The sequence below is a fragment of the Sus scrofa genome, chromosome 7 (genome assembly GCF_000003025.6).
Source record: "Sus scrofa isolate TJ Tabasco breed Duroc chromosome 7, Sscrofa11.1, whole genome shotgun sequence".
NCBI lineage: Eukaryota > Metazoa > Chordata > Mammalia > Artiodactyla > Suidae > Sus > Sus scrofa.
The window spans coordinates 111996550-112007126 of NC_010449.5; positions in this window are offsets into that span (position 1 = coordinate 111996550).

The window sequence follows — 10577 nt, forward strand, 5'->3', positions numbered from 1 at the left end:
ACAAGCTATGTCTCAGGCCATTAAATGAAAGCTCAAAGGAGGCCCGCATTCAAGTTCAGCAAGATAATGATCCTTAGGCCCAAGGACAGGAATTTCAGGGAAAGATGATATTCCAAAGAAGAAGACCTTCATTATATGGAAATCTGAGATGATTCGACATATTTTAGCATGTTACTGTCCTTCTGCTGATTTGAATAAGCACTGTGACAGTCCTAGTTTGACCTCGTAGGATCAAATACTCTCTTACTGGATACGAAGGAGGAACGAATCATGTGAGCCTGAATAAGAAAGAGGAAGAAGGCAGTCTTTTCCCACTTCCCCACTTTCCTTGGATTCTGAAAATGTAGCCCACCCAATCCTGGGGCAGAGCTTCTCTGCCTGCGGGCTTGTATCTCTCACAAGCGTCCTGTCTTAATAAATCTATTTCTTGCCTATTGTGTTGTCTCTCGCTGGATTCCTTCTGCGCTGAGACATAGAGAACCTGAACTTTAGTAAGTCTACACACCAGTTGAGTGATTCTAATTAAAAAACAAAACAAAAACATGGATTCAAGACTCAGTCTGGCTTTAAGCTGGGTTTGAGACCCGGCACATGAGTTCAAGTCCAGTTCTGGGTTCTGGCTGGGTTTAAGTCAGAGGTGCTGTTGGTTTCACCTGCGGTTGGTGTGATACCCCAGAGGACCCAGGGTGACCAAGAAGGAAAGAGATTCGAGTAAAGGAAGAAGAGTCAGGCAGATTCTCCTTAGAGGAGACAGAAAAAGAAGAGCAAGCAGTTTCCTCCAGCTCTAGACTTGCTTCTCACCCTGACTTCCCTTGCAGATGGAGGTGCTCCTAAATACTCAATGTTTGATGGAAGACACGGTCTCTGTCCTTGAGATCATGACCTTCCTTCTCCCTTTCTCACCTACCTATGCTTTCAGCAGAGAGCTTTTTTCTTCTCGTGTCCATTGTCCTGGTTCTAGCTCCCAGGCAACTTCTTCCATGCAAACCTCTTCAACTGATTGGATGTGACCCACCCCTCCCCGGGATGGGGGTGGGGGAATCTGGTTTACTCAGTGTCTACCAATTTAAATGTTCATCTCATTTTAAAATACCTTCACAGCCACATCCAGATTGGTGTTTGACCAAAAATTTGGGTATCTTGGCCAAGCCAGGTTGACCATAAAATTAACCATCACGTCCCTTAAACCCCTCCGAGCCTGAAGCAGAAAAAAATCAGAAACCATCCAAAGCCTTGATATCACCGCCAGGCAGGGCTCAGGGGGAGGGTACAAAATGGCCCACTCTCACCCCAGTGGTCTGGGTCTCAGCTTGAGGGAGGGGTGAGAGCTCCTCTAAGTGTCCGAAGTGCCCCCCTCAGCCGCCCTCTCTCTGCTCTAGGGGTGGAAGGGTGGGTGGTAGCTGTTTTCTGTGGTCACTACCTCTGCACCCCTAGAATCCTCATTTCTCCTTTGAGTAGTTAAACCTTTCATCGGATACCATTCACCCCCTTTTTTAATCGCTACACCTGTGGCCGATGGATATGAACCTTCCCGAGCCAGGGATTGAATCTGTTGCTGAAACTCTGCCTCTATCCACCAGTACTGAATAGAAACTCAGAGACAGAGTTTGGGATGCAGGAGAAAAAGAGCGCTTTTATTGCTTTGCTCAGCAAAAGAAGCCACAGCAGGCTAATGCCTTAAAAACTGTGTGCTCTTCCATTGGGAAGAATTTCAGGGAGTTTTATAGTAAAAAGGAGAAAGACAGGTTTCCAGATAAGAATCAGGGGTGAGGGCAAAGCCTTCTTTCATTGGTGGACTCTTTGGTCGTCAAGGTTGGGGATGGAAAATAGAGCCACAGATAAGGATGAGGATAGGGGCAGGCTTGCATTCTTCTTCAAAGCTGGGGTTTAGTGGCCCCAGGACTGGTTCTGGTGGTCCTCCTTTCGGGAATGAAGAATGCTTCATCAAGAACTTAACATCTTTCCTTTGTTGAGGGTTTTAGTTCTGCAGAAGAGCTCAAAGATATTGTTAAGTGTTATCTCTTGAGGGGGAACCAGGATCCCGCCCCAAGGCTGCACTATTGTTTCTTGACTGTTCCTCCCTAGACTTTGCATCTCCTTCTTTCTGTGATTAGCAAATGTCTGAACCGGCCCCTTGAAACTCAGGGAAGGCTGTGGAGGCTGATTGAAGTCCGTTTCCTAAAAATAAGAAATGCGGGGCACAGAAAGGGTTTTGTGCCCAGGAACCCCATAGGGCCCTGCTCAGTTACCAATCCGAGCCACAGCTGCAACCTAGGCAATGCCTAATCCTTTAACCCACTGTCTCAGGCCAGGGGTTGAACCTGCACCTCTGCAACAACTGAGCCACTGCTGTCAGATTTTTAACCCACTGTGCCACAGCGGGAACTCCACCAGATAACCATACTTTCCGTTAAATGCTTCTTGTTCAAATTGCCGGTGTGGTTTGCATCTCCAAATGGACTGATGAAATCAGAGGGCGCGCCCTGGGGAGGGTGCCTTTGATTCTCCCCTTCCCTAATTCAGCTGGGAGACTGAGAAAGGGAGAGAAGAGAGAACATTCGATCCATTTCTGAAAGTGGAAGCTGCTGTCTGCAGTTCCTATTCCAGCCTTTCTCCTTCCACGGGGCATCCTCTCCTCTCGTTGTACATCCAAGTCATTTGAAAGCTTTTAAAAATATATGATCCCCATTCCTGCCTCCAGAGATTCTGGCTCAATTGGTCTAGGATGATGTTCAATCGTGAGAATTATTTAGTAACTTCCGCAGTTGTTACAAGAGAGGTTTACAGAGTTCGTGGCTCAGCAGGCTACAAACCCAACTAGTATCCATGAGGATGCGGGTTCCATCCCTGGCCTCTGTCAGTGGGTTAAGGATCCAGCAGTGCCGTGAGCTGTGGTGTGGATCAAAGACGAGGCTTAGATCCCAAGTTGCTATGGCTGTGTTGTAGGCCGGCAGCTGTAGCTCCAATTCAGCCCCTAGCCTGGGAACTTCCATATGCTGCAGGTACGGCCCTAAAAAACCAAAAGACAAGAAAAGAGAAAAGAAAAATAGAAACAATATATGGTAAGTTATACACTATAAATTTAGTACTTCATGCAAACCTCTCTCTCTCCTTTATTTATTTTTTATCTTATTTATTTTTGGCCTTTTAGGGGCACACCTGTGGCATATGGAGGTTCCCAGGCTAAGGGTTGAATTGGAGCTACAGCTGCTGGCCTGCGCCACAGACACAGCAACACCAGATCTGAGCCACGTCTACAACCTAGACAGCAGCTCACAGCAACGCCGGATCCTTACCCCATCCAGCGAGGCCAGGGATGGACCCCACGGATGCTAGTCAGGTTTGTCACCCCTGAGCCAGGACGGGAACGCCTATGGTTGGTATTTCTATGTGGTTTTTTTGGTTTTTCCCCTGAGCTATACTTTGTAAGATTTGTTTTGAAATTTTTAGCCCGACTCAGGAAAGAGTCTGGTTTTTGTCCTTCCTCGGCCTCGAGAGAAGACTGTGAGCAGGAGATTCCGACTAGACACCCATGCCTGGCCTCTTACCGGGGAGGTGGCTGACGTGCTCTTCTTTGTTGGATGCATGTGTCAAAACACAATTTTATTCACCCCCCCCCCAACATTTCCCCTTTGGTAACTGTAAGTTTGTTTTCAATTTTTTTTTTTTTTTCTTTTTAGGGCCGCACCTGTGGCATGTGGAGGTTCCCAGGCTAGGGGTCAAATCGGAGCTGTAGCTGCCAGGCTATACCACAGCCACACCAATTCGGGATCCGAGCCACAGCTCACAGCAATGCCAGGATCCTTAACCCACTGAGCGAGGCCAGGGATCGAACCCACAACCTCATGGTTACTAGTCGGGTTCATTAACCACTGAGCCGCGATGGGAACTCCTTTCAAAATTTTTGAGTCTGTTTCTGTTTTGTGAATAAGATCTTTTTGTATCATTTTTTATTAGATTACGCATATTACTGATCTCATAAGGTATTTGTCTTTCTCTGCCTTAGTGTGATAATTTCTAGGTCCATTCCTGTTGCTACAAATGGCATCATTTCATTCTTTTATAGCTGAGTAATATTCCACTGTATGTATGGACTGTATCTTCCTTATCCATTCCTCGTTGATGGACATTGAAGTTGCTTCCCTATCTTGGCTATTGTAAACAGTGCTGCAAGGAACATTGAGGTGCACGAATCTTTTCAAATTATGTTTTTTCTCCAGATGTATACCCATGATTGGGATTGCTGGATAATATGATAGTTCTATAGTTAATTTTTTAAGGATGTTTCCAGACGTTTCTACATTGCCCCCAAGGTTATCCAATTTGTTGGATATATAAGTTGGTATATAAGTGCTCATAGTAGTTTCTTATAATCCTTTTATTTCTCTTAAATCTGTAGTAATGTCTGCAATTTTATTTTTTAATTCTAGTTTATTTTTCTCTCATTTTTTCTTTGTCAATCTAGCTAAACATTTACCAATTTTGTTGATCTTTTTGAAGAAACAATTCTCGGTTTGGTTTATTTTTTCTATTGTATTATCTATTTTATATCTCTCTATTATTTCATTCCTTCTGCTAGCTTTGGGTTTACTTTGTTCTTTTCCTGGTTCCTTAAGGTATAAAGTTAGGTTGTGGATTTAAGATCTTTTTTTCTTTGCAATGTAATCATTTGTAGCTACAAATTTTCCTCCTAACACAGTAATTTTTTTTTTTTTTGGCTGCCCCATGGCATGTGGGAGTTCCCAGCCAGGGATCTTGGGATTGATATACACTCACACTAAATATGGAAAGATGAGTATCAAGGACCTGCTGTATAGCACAGGGAAATCTACTCAGTACTCTGTAGTGACCTGTATGGGAAAGAATCTAAGAAGGAATGGATATATGTATACGTAGAACTGATATACTATACGTATGACTGAAACTAACACAATGTAAGTAAACTATACTCCAATAGAATGTGTTTAAAAAGAAATGTCTAGAAACATAAATCTACTAAGACTGAATCACAAAGAAACAGAAAATCCAAATAGACCCTTAAAGAGATCAAACAAATTCAAAAACCTCTCAACTGCCTCTCCTGTTAGTGCTCTAAAACAGACACCTAAATGAATTTTAAAGTATTGATTAAATATGCATTAAATAAAGCTGAAAGACAGTCTCAGTGAGAACGACTGGCTGTGCTGTAGGGTTTATGCCATTTGGGAGCCAAATCTGTATGCTGCTGTGTTCATTCAATCATTCATTCATTCAGCAAACATAGACTATCTCCCATCCACCAGGAGCTGCCCTGGGCACTAGAGGTAAAAAGATGAATAAGGCCCAGTCCAGTCTTATGAGATCCAAAGACTTCAGACTTTATTTCACAGTAGGGAACTTGTCAAAAATTGGCATCTGATGGGTGCTAAGGTGAATTTTTCTGCCCCTGAAGTTCTGGACAAGATCAGTTCAAAGCCCCCTCCCCCTACTCCTAAAACTGCTGTGAATTCTAAGGGAGCCATTGCTTTTGTGGTCATCTCTGGCTCTGAGCTTCTTAGTCTAACCAGTGTTTTTCTAAATAGATCCTTCAATGCCTTCCTGTTGCGTGTGCCCCCCGACCCCCACCAAACACACAGACACCATTATTCTGGCTTCTCTCACTCTTTTCTCTTTGGTGATGGTTAATTTTATGTGTCAGCCTAACTGGGCCACCGGATGCTCAGGTATCTGGTCAAACATTATTTCTCGGTGTGTCTGTGAGGGTATAGAAACTTTGACGTGAAGAGACTGGCACTGGAATTCATACACTGAGGACAGCACTTGGCCCTCCCCAACGTTGATGGGCACCATCTTATCCCTCAAGTGCCCCAATAAAGCAAAAAGGTTGAAGTCGGTGGGATTTGCTGTCTGTGTAACTGCTTGAGTTGGGGCATGCCCTCCAAGCCCCTGGTTATCAGCATTCAAGCTATGCCACCAGCCTTCCTGGGGCACCAGCTTGCAGATGGCAAGTCATGGGACATCTCAGCCTCCATAATCGCCTGAGCCAGTTCCTTGTAATAAAGCTCTTTATCTACACCTGCACCTGTATCTCTCGCCCTTCACATCTCTGTCTATTGGTCCTGTTTCTCTGGAGCATCCCTACTAGGACACCTTCCCACCTCACCTTCTCCTCCTCTCCTGGATTGTTCTGGGGAACTACCAGTTCTTCTCACCATTTATGAAGAATTAGAAAATTGCCTTTTGGAGTTCCTGTTGTGGCGTAGCAGAAACGAATCCGACGAGGAACCATGGGGTTTCGGGTTCCATCTCTGGCCTTGCTCAGTGGGGTTAAGGATCTGGCATTGCTGTGGCTGTGGTGTAGGCCAGTGACTACAGCTCTGATTGGACCCCTAGCCTGGAACCTCCATGTGCCTCAGGTGCAGCCCTAAAAAGCAAAAAAAAATGCAGCCTCTTCAATGTGAAAAGGGCCTATTGCAGAATCTAATAAACTTCTCTAATCAGCTTCACAAAGGAGAAGAATGCTTTTAAATTATTGCTGAGAAGGATTCCATTATATAGTGTAGTCAAGGGTCTTTCTCAAATCTGACATTGCGGGGCAGGAATAAGCAGTTACAGCCATTCATGTGTTTTTGATCCAAAACATTTCCTATTTCATTTGTTTTACTTTTTTCTCAGATTAGTGATGGGGGTTGGAGGGTTGAATCGTAACACGGCTTGAAACCCTACGTATGAGGCAGACAGACAGTGTCTTGTTCATTGTTTCAAGGATCTGTTCTCCATGCTGAGACAATTGTTCTTAATCTACAGAAATTGCCTCGTACTCAGAGACTCTCAGAAAAATGTAACATTTCCCCAATCAGTTCCATTTTCAAAGCCTTACTTAAAGGGACCCTTGATTAGGCCCCTCAGTGGTTCCATGAATAGACAGGAGAATGGATCAGCCGAGGGAGGTGGGAGCCCCTCACCAGACAGTCATAATTAAGTTACTTGATAAAGGAGTTCCCATTGGGGCTCAGCAGCAACAAACCCGACTAGTATCCATGAGGATGTGGGTTCGATCCCTGGCCCCACTCGGTGGGTTAAGGATCTGGTGTTGCCTTGAGCTGTGGTGTGGGTGGTAGATGCAGCTCGAATCCTGAGTTGCTGTAGCTGTGGCTCCGATTCCACCCCTAGCCTGGAAACTTCCGTATGCTACAGAAGCAGCCCTAAAAAGACCAAAAAAAAAAAAAAAAAAAAGTTACTTGACAAGTTTCTAAGTCGTAGTGAGAGGCTCTTTACAGGGCAGTCCTCAGCGGTCACTTGTCACTTGGTTGCATTTCAGCCACTGAGCCATCTTTGGCTGCCGCTTCTAAGCAGAAGAGGTTGACTGGCAGACGTTACAACCTTCCCAGCCCGGACTCTCCATTATCTCACTCAGTTTAGCCCCTGCTATTCCGCCCCCCCCCCCCCGCCCCGCTTCTCCCATTCTCTTCATTTCCTGGTCCTCACTTCAAAAGCCCATTTCTGGTGCCTCCCGTGACCTGACCTGAGCCAGTTTGGTCCCTTATATTCTTAGGTACTCTGTGCTAGCTGATGGAGTCCACCGAAAATTGAGAGGAAAAAGAAGTGACCGCTCCCACAAAACATTGCTGCCAGGAAATAATGAAAGCAAGTCTTAGACTAAATTCCACCTGCATAGAGACATTTAGTAAGTGACCCTTTATCAACACGCAGCTCGCAAACCAGTTCCTACAGCCTGTCTCCTGACCTTGATGACGTCCCAGCCCCTGTCCTCGTACATTCTCTCACCACCCTCCCCCTAAAACATTCATCAGGGCAGAGGGACCAATCGTCAGCATCAGAATCAGATCTCTAGGTTCTGCGTGAGACATGGGACACTTGGAGACGCGGCTGAGAGGCTGGGCTCAATCATCACCCCGTCCCCTTCTGCAACTGGATCTCTTCTGTTGGCTCCCTCCGTGAGGACAGCTAACACTCACTGAGTTCCTGCTGTGTGCCGGGTACTGTGCTAAGTCCCTGGAATAACCATATGACCTAGGAAGAATGAGGATTCCTGTTTCACAGCTAAGAAAGTGGAGCTCAGCAAAGTGGCTTGTCCAAGGTTACAAGAATTAAAAGTGGGAGTTCCCGTCGTGACGCAGTGGTTAATGAATCTGACTAGGAACCATGAGGTTGCAGGTTCAATCCCTGGCCTTGCTCAGTGGGTTAAGGATCTGGCATTGCCATGAGCTGTGGTGTAGGCTGCAGACATGGCTTGGATCCCAAGTTGCAGTGGCTGTGGTATAGGCTGGCGGCTACAGCTCCGATTCAACCCCTAGCCTGGGAACCTCCTTAGGCCGCAGGAAGCGGCCCTAGAAAAGGCAAAAAGACCAAAAAAAAAAAAAAAAAGAACTAAATGTGCCCAGAGTTAGAGGACTACAGACACAGAGGCCTGGCTGATGCCAAAGCTCTCACTCCTTTAGCATGTACTGCATTTAACCACCACGCTAGCCATCACTCCTAGGGAAATGAAAGAAACAAGAAACAAAAAATTTCCTTTGATTTGCCACCTGGTCTCTCTCCTTCCCTTCAGAGCCACGCCACGCTTCCCCACCCAAGAGTCAAAGGTACCATTTCCTCTTCCCCATCCCTCTCCCTCGGGCTGCAGCAGTCAGGCTATGCCTCTCCACAGCGCCATGAGATGTGGTCACCAGCAGCCTCCACATCGCCAGGCCCAGTGGATGCTTTGGCACAGACCTTACATGGTCTCAGGTGTATTGGGCTCTGAGGTCCACGGCGTCCATGAAACTGTGTCTTCACCAGCCTGGCCACTGGTTTGGTTCCTGGTTTTTCTGCGCACTCCTCCTCCAGGGATCCTCTTCCTTGTCCAACATCCTGGAAACATCCTCCAGGGTTTGCAAGCGCTCACCCACCCGCATGGCTTTTATTCCACCCTGTGGAACACGGCCATGAGCTCCCCTGATGTCTCTCCCTTGTCCTGCAGGTGGTAGAGCTCCCCTGATGTCTCTCCCTTGTCCTGCAGGTGGTAGAGAAAAGGGCAAAGCGGGCTTCAGCCTGTCTCAGGGCTGTTTCCTTTGCAGACATTTGTCTCCCTGTTATATGTGTACATACTTCAGTCTGAGAGTGCGGGGGGGGGCACCCACAAGATGATCCAAGCCTGCAACACCGCTGCAGGGTTGCCCAATGACAGAGCAATGACAGAGCAGCCTTTGGTTCATGGAATTGCAGGTGAAGTACTGGCATGGCCACGTGATTAGGTGTGAATATGATGGGCCCTTATGATAAGGAAACCTCTGCAACTCTAGCTGGACCACAGCCCTTGCCTGTGGGCTGTGTCGTTGCTCAAAGCTTTCAGGCATGGGGTGGATGTGAGTCCCTGAGAAGGAGAGAGACACCTTTTCTGAAATTCCAACCTCTTTCGAGACTATCCAGGTGGTTTACTAAAATGAACGTCTGTGGGATTGACAGAATCTGGAGTGGGGCTTGCTTTTTCACATCAGACCTCCTGGTTTGGGGGGTGGGGGTGCAGGCACAGAGCTCCTTTCTGCCTCCAAACACTAGAAGCTGCCCAGAGTTGTCAAACGATCATGACGTTCAATGGATTACAAGATGAGCTTGTGGTTCACAACACTCCCTTTGGAAAGGACAGAATCTAAGGTCATAAAAGATGTCCTGCTAACGGATGTTTTTTATTTAAAAATTTATTTTTCAAATAAACTTCCTATCTTGACATAATTTAAGATATGCAGAAAAGTTGCAAAGATAGTACAAAGTTCTCACACTCCTCACCTGGAATGTTAACAGCTTTACGTAACCTTAGGACACTTGTCAAAGCTAGGAGGCTGGTGTTCCCTTCCTGGCTCAGCGGTTAATGAACCCAACCAGGATCCATGAGGATTCGTGTTCGATCCCTGGCCTCGATCAGTGAGTTAAGGATCCGGTGTTGCCTTGAGCTGTGGTGTAGGTCACAGATGAGGCCCAGATCTGGCGTGGCTGTGACTGATGTAGGCTGGCAGCTGTAGTTCTGATTCGACTTCTAGCCTGGGAACTTCCATATAACTTGAGTGCAGCCCTAAAAAGCAAACAAAACAAAACAAAACAAAAAAACTAGGAGACTAACATTGATACGTTACTACTAACTAGTAACTATTAACCAGTCTTCCTACCGATACTTTTTCTATCCCAGAATGCCACCTGGGGTTCCCATGGCAAGCAGTCGTCGTGTCTCCTGTCTTCTCTGGTCTGTGATCGCTTCTCGGTCTTTCCTTGCTTTGCTTTTCATGACCTCGCCTGTTTTGAGAAGTACTAGTTGGGTATTTTGCAGAATGTCCCCCAGTTTCGGTTTGTTTGGTGCTTTCTCACTAGTAAACAGAGGTTATGAGTTTGTGGAGTGAATCAGGGTCCAAGTTGCCCCCACAATGCCTGCTGAGGCCCCCTCCACTGAGCAGGAACCCCTAGTGCTCTATAGGCTTCTGGAGACTGGGGAGGAAGCCTGAGAGATTAGGAGATAGCACCTCCGATTTCACCATGGGACATGGCCCTGAAGGCTTGTGTCAGGTTTGTGGCCAATGGAAGGTCCAGGGCCAGAGAAAGGAAAT